This window comes from Chamaea fasciata, unplaced genomic scaffold (genome assembly GCF_029207755.1).
Source record: "Chamaea fasciata isolate MVZ Bird 193981 ecotype frontalis unplaced genomic scaffold, bChaFas1.0.hap1 SCAF_51, whole genome shotgun sequence".
Taxonomy (NCBI): Eukaryota; Metazoa; Chordata; class Aves; order Passeriformes; family Sylviidae; genus Chamaea; species Chamaea fasciata.
This window is the reverse complement of record NW_027094136.1, coordinates 609318-619645: the sequence shown is the minus strand read 5'-3', so window position 1 is coordinate 619645 and position 10328 is coordinate 609318. Positions and strand designations below refer to the sequence as shown.

The following is a 10328-nucleotide window of genomic DNA, read 5'->3' as shown; positions in this document are numbered from 1 at the left end:
CACTGGGCCTGAAGCATTGAGGATGACTGCCTCAGCTCAGAAGGAGAGTTTCTTCTTTCTTCTCGGGTTTCAGTCTCTAAATTATGCAGTTCTAATCCTGACCATGGAATATTTCCTTCAGCAAACTCTTGGAAAGAAAGCTGTGGTAGGGGGTAGGTTTCTCTTTCAGGCAAGCAAGATTCTTCTTCCTCTATTTGTGTTGCCAGCTGATTATAGATATACAAAAATGCAGAGGAAATAAACACAGAGATGTCCCACGCTTGAGAGACCAGGAGATCTACCAGGTCATTTTCCTTGCTCCAGGTAAGACCTTGGCAGTGTGAGCATTTGACAATTTGACAATGCCTTCTGGCCAGGCTTACAAATTCTGACTGGTACTGAGAGATGGGACAGTCTAGCCTCAGTGTCTGAACATTTTTGCAGCTTGCCTGACTTCAGACTTGATCGATATTCTACCAGGAAAACACCTGGCCGATGGTTTTGTGGTTGGACTCACCCGCTGCCGATATTTTTGACTTTGATGGATTTTGTCATGGGATTTTCCATGCTCACAACTGTCCCTGAGGAAAACAAAATTCAAGATGCTGACTTTCAAGCAGAGATCCCAGCTTCCAGGAGGCACAAAAGGCAGCCCCATTGCTGGGGCTCTGAAAACTTTGTGGTCAGCTGGGTAACAACAACAAAACAACCAGACAGACAGCTCTGAAGCAGAAATGGCCAGAAGAGACTGATTTTCTCCAGAAGTTCCTCTGGGGAATCCTAAATGTCCCTGTGATATCAAACTGAGGAGGAACATTTGGTCCAGCTACGCTGCCACGTGCACACAATACGCTATCCTCCAGACAACAAATACACAAGACGTACTCAGTAGCTCCAGGGAGTCCTCCTCGATCTGCTGTTGCTGAGCAGCAGCTGTGTCAGCGCAGGAGATGAACCGACTGCCCGGGATCACCGTCTCAGCTCGGGGAGCAAAGGCTCCTTGACACAATGCTCCTGCTGCAGCTGGTTTGGTGCAAGAGCCTGTGTACATCTGGGAGAAGAAATGAGTTTGGTTCAGAAAGGTGGCTGGTAGAGATGACCCTGAGATGCCATTCCAAATGCCAGCCCTTAGGAAGATGCTGTCAGCCTGCCACACGCAGGGCTCTTCAAATGGATTTTTTGCACGTCCACTTCCCTTTGACTGGATGGGCCAAAGCCAAAGGCTGGTTTTACTGCAGTTCATGGCCAGATTCATCTTCCATTTTCAGGGATTTTCTGAAGGAGGACTGCCACAAGGACCATTCCACCTCCTCCCAAGGACCATATTCCACTCCCTCTTTTCCCCCTCCAAGGGCTACAGACACACTTGCAGCTCCCTGTTCAAATGTTCTACCTCCTCCCACGGAGTGCTCTTGTCCTCCACCACGTTCAGGTCATGCTCAACCGGCAGCACTTCTGGTGGAGACAGTTCCTGTGGCTCACACCGACCCTGGGGCTCCTCCTCCTCAGTCATTTGCAGGAGGCCTTTGCAGGCTGCCTGGCCAGATGTCAACACTTCCACCTCGAGTCAAACAGAACAAAGCAGTCAGAGACTACAGCTCGTCCCTGTCAGCCAAGAGTCATCAGCTGTGAGCAAAGGGAAAGAAGAGATTTACAAGGGCTACAGACAGCTTGTTTCCATCCTCCATCTTGGGCACCATGTTCCACTGTTAAAACACCACAGGATCAGGAAGGGCAGAGCCATGGGGGAGGGAAATGCACAGGGACTCCCCCTGGGAGGGACCTCGGGAGGTTTCCAGGCCAGGCCAAAGCACAGTCAGTAGAGAAAGGGACACAGGGAGGAGCTGTCTGTGTGCTCTGCCATGGCAGGATGAGATGCAGAGCTGCACAGACACCCAGACCATGTGGATCCCTGCAGGAGCTGATCTCACTCAGTGGCTCCCAGGCCACTGCTGCTCTCTGGTTGCTCTGGTTTGATGTTCCCTGGTGGTCACACCCAGCCCCACACACACCAGTGCTGTGTGCACACACACCAGTCTCAACAGTGCCTGGGCCCCAAAGGACACAGGACCTGATGGTTTGTGGTCCCCACGCCAGTATCTGGCACTTGGACATCCCTCAGTACCATGAGCAGAGAGAGCTCCCTTGTCCCGGAGAGTTCTTGGCAGCAGGGGGTTTAGGAAAATGGCACAGGCTGTGGGGATCAGCTGTAGGGCATGGCCAGGGATGGGCACTGACCATCACCTCTGAGCAAACCACCTTGATCCCCCATCCTTTCCCTTCCTGGGGTCCTTTCTTAGATACCCCATGGGAAATCTCGCACATTGCCCAAATGCCCTTTGTGGATTTCCATCGTAAATCTCAGACCCCAACGCAGAACCTCCCATGCTCAGATGACATCATGCTGGAAAGCTCTGCCATTTACCCCCTTGGTGAGGCTTTCATGAGGAGGTGTCAGAACTTCCCTAAAATTAAATTTTTATCTTCTGGTTTTTTTTAAATTGGAATGGCCCTAAAATATCATGTACTGCAGCCCCCTTGCTGTGAGAAGGCACAACTACCACTGCAACAGATGGTCAAAGCTCCAGATCTTGAACACTTTTTGGGATGGGGCACTCACTTTTGTGGACAACCTGTTCCTGTCCTGTCAGCATAAACACAATATATTTCATTCTTATATCAAGTCTGAATTTATGCTTGACAATTTTAAAGGCTTTTCCCTTTCCACTGCCAATACAGGCTTGTAAAAACATGCCAATTTTTCTGGGATTATGACCATGATGTTTTAATGTGAAAAGACCTTGAAAAGACACAAAAATCTCCCAAGATATGATCTGGAGGCCACAAGCACAAAGCCCATGAGACTAAGGGCCCTGGGCTCAGTGGTGTGAGTAGCCTGAGAGGGCCTGAAGGGGTGTTTCAGAGATGGTGGAGCTCTTCTTCATTGTGTGAAACTGCCTGAGGATGAAAAAATGCCAAACAGATCTCCTGGGGAGTTCCAAACTGGACACAAGGAGAGAGGAATTTCCGTCCCAGGGCAGGGCTGTGGTGCAAAACATCCCCCAGAAAGAGTCTGGAGCAGCCCAAGGCTCTGTGTGGCCAGGCAGAGGCAGGCAGGACGCAGAGCTGTCAGCAAAGGAAGGGCCCAGCCAGGTGGGGCAGCCGGGGGATGACGACAGCCTGCAGGGACAGAGGCGCAGGGCACGGACACCGTAGCACAGCCTGGGCTGCACAGGGCACAGGGATGGGCAGCAGCTGCAAGGCCCTGACAGAGCCAACTCCTGCAGCACTTTGGCCATGGCTGCTGGGCCTGGGCCTGAGCCATGAGGAGGAGACAAGTGACCCTTGCAGGCCTGGGGCCTCATTGCCTCCTTGTCCCTGCTCAGCAGCCTGGCAGGGGCCGCCCCATGCTGCTGCCCTTGGCATTGCACATCCCCACATCCCAGTGGGCCGGGAAGAGCCCTGAGCACTGAGGGAGGGACAGGATGTGCCTTGGCAGGGGCTGGGGCTCGGGCCTTGGCCCTTTGCCTTTTTGGAACAAATGCAGGTTTGCTCAGCACCAGAGACACCTTTGCCTTGTTTGTCCCCACCTGTCATCAGTGCCTGCGGTGTTCTGCTCTAACTGGAACCTGGGGACACTTTCTCAGTCGTGTCCCTCAGTGGGACCCATTAAAACTTCAAGAAACTTTGGAGTTTCAATTTGACTGTGAGTTTTGAGAAGTTTTTTGAACACACTCTCAGGGACAGAGTTGAATGTAAACAACACCAAATCCACAGGAGGATCATTAAAGTCCTTGTGCTTTTCCTGTGCTGCTCAGCTGGCTTGGGCTCCTGGAACAGAGGCAGCTCCTGGCAACCAAGAAAAGTTTCAAAAAGTCATTTCTCCTGAGGAGAAATCCACCTTCAGATGTGCCACCTTTGTTATTTGAAATGTAGACTCAAAGTTTTCAGTGGCATAACATACTTTTCTGTTCCTTTCTCATTAATTGTTAACCCTCTCTTTTTTGTTTTGGTTTAGTTTTGCTCTTAACAATATAGAACATCATTCTCTTACGTGGAATATTAGCTTTTGCATTAATGCCTGTTGGTATCAATGCCTATGCAATTTTAACTTTTGAATACAATACGTGTGTTTCACCAGCACACTAATAAACACATAGAACTGAACAATAGAACTAATCTGTCTTTAGCTCCCACTGCTGCTTCAGTAAATTGTCTTGCTCCTTTTTCAGTTTGTGTTGCTTTTTTCTCCTGCAATTTCAGTTCTTCCATCAGCTGAATCAACATCTCTGCTTGCTGTTTCTCTCCCTCTTGTCTTGTTCTTTCCAACACTTCCCCTTGGGCAGTTCTGTAGTTGTTTTTATGACATTTCTTCTCTTCAAGGTCGGTCACCTTCTTTTTGGTTTTTTTGCTTTATTTGGTCACTCCTAGCTTTTCTTACGCTCCTTTTGTGCAGCTCCAACTCTGCCTCTCAGAGCTCTGCCCCTGCTTCCAGCTACGCTGTGCTGCCACCAACACTGGCACGTGCCGCTCCAGGATCCGCAAATTGCGGCCGTACCTTGGGGTCGGTGTCTCATATGTCACCAAGACTCTCAGGCTCTCAGGGCTGCCTACATTGCTTTTACGCTCTCAGGTCCTCCTGGCTGCAACTCGTCTGGACTTTTAGGCTCTCAGGTCTGCCTGTTTTGCTCTCAGGTTCTCAGGTTCGCCTGCTCTGCTGGTCAGGTTCTTGATCAGCCTGGCTCAGCTCAGCTGGGCTCCACCATCTTACTGCTCTTAGGTCTGTAGTCGTCTGCCAGGATCACATCAGGGTCACCACTCATTGTCACCCAGTCCTCATAGGGGGCACCAGCTGACAGTGGAGTCACAACTGATGCCTGTATCAGTCCCTCATTATCTAAAAACTCTCATACCTTTCTCTCTGTAGCCTACCCACGGACAGCTCCATGGAGCTTTCTGACTCCTTCTCTCTTCCTACTCTCTTCCTCCTCGCTTCCTTCTTCAGCACTGGATTACTCTTTCCTGCCTTTTGCATGATCACCTGACCCTTTCTGTCCATCAAACACCTGCTAGACCCTTCTTCCTCACAGCACAGCCTCCAACTGATTCTCAACCAGCTAACCCACTGTTTTATAACACTCATTCTCATTGGATGTAGCTGGGATCTATTAAGGGCAAGGCTGTTCCCACTCCTGGGAGATGGTACCGCTGCAATTGATCAGGGGCAAGATTGCCTTCAGCACTATCTCTATTCTCTTTACAATCCATCCTCCCACACCATGGAGAATCTGTGTACAGTACAGAACCTCATGGAACCAAGGGGCAATTGTGATGTTGCAGGGCCCCAAGGATCCAAGAACTTGGAACAGGACTGGCTGGCTTGGCCTCTGATCTGACTGGTCCAGCTGACCTTGACATGTTGAGGGCTGCTTCTCATCTACCCCTGAAACCCTGGAGTTCTGTGCATTCCTGCCTGTAGGAAAGAAATGTCCTCCTCCAAGGCTTGATGGCCAAAACTGGGATTTTTCCCCTAAATTCAATTATATCCAAAGATTGCTCCCATATGAAACCTGCCAGGACAGACAGCTCTGGCTGGCCTTGGCCTCTTAGGGGCCATCTCTTATCTGCCTTCAAAACACTGGAGGGCTGTGCTTTTCTTTCTATGGAAAAAAACCCAAAAAACAACCCATCTTTCAAGTCCAGATGTCCATGGCCAAAACTGGGAACCTGCCTCCAAAACTCCTTCTATCCAAGGACAGCTCCCAGACAAAAGCTGCAAGGACAGTCTGGGTTCCCTTGGCTTCCTGAGGGCCAGCTCTCACCTGCCTTTGAAACACTGGGGCTCCCTACTTTCTTTCCTGTGGAAAAGAACTGCCCTTCCTGTCCTGACATCCATGGACAAAGCTGGGATTTGGCCTCCTGAACTCCATCTATCCAAGGATTGCTACCAGACAAAAGCTTCCATGACAAACAGGTCTTGCTGGTGTTGGCTTCCTTGGGGCTGCATCTAATCAGCCTTTGAAACACTGGGGCTCTGTCCATTCCTTTTTGTTTAGAAGAACTGTCATTCCAGTCCTGGCACCGATAGCTGAAATGGAATCCCACCTCCAAAACTCCACATATAATCAAGGGCTCCTTTCAGACAAAACTGCAAGGACAGACAGGTCTGGTTTGCTTTGGCCTCAGGTGAGTGCCTCTCATCTGCCTTCAAAAGCCTGGGTTTCCTTTCTATAGAAAAGAACCGTTCTTGTCCAGGTGCCCATGGCGTCAAGCACAAGGCCACAATCTAGGGACAAAGGAGCTCAGTGCTCATTGGAGTGGAGTCTGGGGACAGGGGATGAGAGTCCTGGGAGTGCTTGAAGGGTGGTTTCAGAGATGGTGGATCCTTTTGACATCATAGAAAACAGCCAGAGAAAGGAAAAAATAATGCCAAGGGCACCTGGGGGAGCCCAGACTGGGAAAAAAAACGAAGGAATTTCCGTCCCAGGGCAGGGCTGTGGTGCAACATGTCCCCCCGAAAGAGTCTGGAGCAGCCCAAGGCTCTGTGTGGCCAGGCAGAGGCAGGCAGGACGCAGAGCTGTCAGCAAAGGAAGGGCCCAGCCAGGTGGGGCAGCTGGGGGATGACGACAGCCTGCAGGGACAGAGGCGCAGGGCACGGACACCATAGCACAGCCTGGGCTGCACAGGGCACAGGGATGGGCAGCAGCTGCAAGGCCCTGACAGAGCCAACTCCTGCAGCACTTTGGCCATGGCTGCTGGGCCTGGGCCTGAGCCATGAGGAGGAGACAAGTGACCCTTGCAGGCCTGGGGCCTCATTGCCTCCTTGTCCCTGCTCAGCAGCCTGGCAGGGGCCGCCCCATGCTGCTGCCCTTGGCATTGCACATCCCCACATCCCAGTGGGCCGGGAAGAGCCCTGAGCACTGAGGGAGGGACAGGATGTGCCTTGGCAGGGGCTGGGGCTCGGGCCTTGGCCCTTTGCATTCCTGAAACACATGCAGGTTTGCTCAGCATCACAGACACCTTTGCCTTGTTTGTCCCCACCTGTCATCACTGCCTGCAGTGTTCTGCTCTAACTGGAACCTGGGGACATTTTCTCAGTCATGTCTGTCAGTGGGACCCAGTAAAACTTCAAGAAACTCTGGAGTTTCAATCCGATTAGGAGTTCTCAGAAAGTTTTTTAAACACTCTCTTAGGGACTGAGTCTGATGTAAACAACACCAAAGCCCCAAGAGGGTCATTAAAATCCTGGTGCTGTGTCTGTGCTGCTGAGCTGAGCCGGGCTCCTGAAACAGAGGCACCTCCTGGCAACCAAGAAGAGCTTTAAAAAGACATTTCTCCTCAGGAGCAGCTCCTCTACCAGCCCAGCAAGGCTGAGGGCACTGCCTGCAGGTACCTGAGAGCAGTGAAGCAGACAGAGGCTTAAAGCAACTGGAAGGACAATTCTGAGATAATTCACGGAGAAATCTTCACAACTTTTAAAAATTCTAAACTTCTTCATGGAGAAATCCTCACCACTTCAGACACGGTCAGTCTCTGGCTGCAGGGATCTCCTAAAGCTGACCCAGGACAGGACTGACAGCACTGTAAGGATGGCTCTGCTGCCCTTTCTGCTTTGGGGGAGGATGTGCTCCAGAGCGGGGCTGCCCTGGGCACCGTCAGAGGGACAGGGCAGGACGGCTCCTGCTGCCAGGGACGGCTGCAGGGGCTGAAGCTGGGGCTGCAGCCAGGGGTGCCCAGGGCTGTCGTGCAGAGCAGGTGCTGCAGCCCTGAGGGCTCTTGGCCAGGCCGGGGGATCTGTCACCTGCCAGGGGCAGCTCTCAGCCTGCCTGGCAGCTCCCATGGATGCTGGAGGGGAGCTGTGGGTGCAGTGAGTGACTCCTGCCAGGGTAGGTCCTGCTGCTGTGGAGAGGGTGCTGTGTGTGCCAGGGCTGCTCAGAGCTCCAGCTCATGCCCAGGTCATTTCTGAGGGGACTTTTCATGAGCTCGTTCAGGGCAGGAGTTCCCTGCTTGAGTCTCTACTTTCCTGAATCTGTGCTCCCACTTTTCCCTGGCTCAGCTTGGCGGCAATGGAAACTCATCTGTGCAGAGTAGAGCAGGGGCTGAGGCTCTTAAAACATCACACTGAGCTTTCCTGGGAACACTTCACAGGGACAGAGCAGCTCCCCTCAGTCTGCCGTCAGCCTCAGACAATCCTCCTCCTCCCTGTTTTCCCCAGGTGCAGCTCTCTCATTCTGCTTCCTGCAATCTCCATCTCTTTGCCCTGGCAACTCCCGTGCCTTATCAGGAGATTCTTTGTCCAAGTTCTAACACCAGGACTGGCCCCTGCCCTCACTGTTCCCCTGCACTGACTGGGGGTCAGGGCTGACTCCCAGGTGTCCTGCAGGTCAGGGTCTGGCTCCTCACTGAACATTGGCCAGCAGCAATCAGGGCTCCAGCAACCAAGGTGAAGAAGTTCTCCTAGACATAGACAAGAGGGAGGTGTTTAGTGACAGAGAATGTTCTCCGAGAAAGGACTTTGACTCTTCTGTGAGAAATAGCCCCTCAAATGTCACTGTCTTTCCTCCATCTGCAGGTTGGGATGTCCAGACACAGCAAATGTCCAAAAGCAGCTCCATCAGCCACTTCCTCCTGCTGGCATTGGCAGACACGCGGCAGCTGCAGCTCCTGCACTTCTGCCTCTTCCTGGGCATCTCCCTGGCTGCCCTCCTGGGCAACGGCCTCGTCATCAGCGCCGTAGCCTGCGGCCACCACCTGCACAGCCCCATGTTCTTCTTCCTGCTCAACCTGGCCCTCACCGACCTGGGCTCCATCCTCACCACTGTCCCCAAAGCCATGCACAATTCCCTCTGGGACACCAGGACCATCTCCTATGAAGGATGTACTGCTCAGATCTTTTTCTATTTTACATTTCAGCAGAGTATTCCCTCCTGACCATCATGTGCTATGACCGCTACGTGTCCATCTGCAAACCCCTGCACTACGGGACCCTCCTGGGCAGCAGAGCTTGTGCCCACATGGCAGCAGCTGCCTGGGCCAGTGCCTTTCTCTACGCTCTGCTGTACACAGCCAATACATTTTCCCTGCCCCTGTGCCATGGCAATGCCCTGGGCCAGTTCTTCTGTGAAATCCCACACATCCTCAAGCTTTCCTGCTCACATTCCAATCTCAGGGAACTTGGGCTTCTTGCTGTTAGTGTCTGTGTAGCTTCTGGTTGTTTTGTGTTCATGGTTTTCTCCTATGTGCAGATCTTCAGGGCTGTGCTGAGGATCTCCTCTGAGCAGGGACGGCACAAAGCCTTCTCCACCTGCCTCCCTCACCTGGCTGTGGTCTCCCTGTTCCTCAGCACTGGCACATTTGCCAATCTGAAGCCCCCCTTCATCTCCTCCCCATCCCTGGATCTGGCATTGTCAGTTCTGTACTCGGTGGTGCCTCCAGCCCTGAACCCCGTCATCTACAGCCTGAGGAACCAGGAGCTCAAGGCTGAAGTGTGGACACTGATGACTAGATGATTTCAGAAACATTAAACCGCTTGCTTATTTCTGCAAATCACTTGTGATAGAAGTCATCTTTGATACCACTTGTTGGTGTGGTTGTCAGGGTTTTATTCTTTCTTTGAGTTTTCAGTGGTGTTCACAAAGCAAGGCCATTGTTTGTGCCCTGTCTTGTTTTGTTTGCCTCCAGATTTTCTGTGGTCAAAGACTGTGTCAGTGAGGAGCTGTGCACTCAGTGGCTCTAAATGAACTAAAGAGTCTCCCAGAAAAGTTTTCACTGGAGATCCCTTGTTTTGTTCCCTTCCTTTGCAGCTGCAGCAGCAATGTCTGTGTGCTAACTGTGATGGCACAGCAGCTCTGCCCCAGCTGGCCACACCATTCCTGATCCAGGCCAGGAGCCATTGGCCCTCTTGGCCACCTGGGCACACTGCTGCCTCATGTCCAGCCTGCTGTCCAGCAGTCCCCTCAGGTCTGTTTCTGCCTGACCGCTGTCCAGCCACTCTGTCCCCAGCCTGTAGCACTGCAGGGGTTGTTGTGGCCCAAGTGCAGGACCCGGCCCTTGGTCTTGTTAAACCTCCCATTGCTGGATTTGGGCCCTGGATCCAGCCTGTCCAGGGCCCTGTGCAGAGCCCTCCTACCCGCCAGCAGATCCACACTCACACCCAGCTTGGTGTCAGCTGCAAATTTGCTGATGGTGGACTCAATCCCCTCATCCAGACCGTCAATGCAAATACTGAAATCCACGCTGGCTGGGTCTGATCCCTCGGCCATCCTGTGGGTGCCGTGTGATGGCACTCAAGGTGATCTGTTCCATAACCTTGCTGGGCACCGAGGTCAGGCTGACAGGCCTGGAGTTCC

General features: G+C 52.4%; 1 pseudogene; it reads left to right on the top strand.

Annotated features, from left to right (window-relative positions):
• The first annotated feature begins 7817 nt into the window (after nt 1-7817).
• On the top strand, nt 7818-9503 carry LOC136304118 (olfactory receptor 14C36-like; annotated as a pseudogene).
• Nucleotides 9504-10328: the final 825 nt, after the last annotated feature.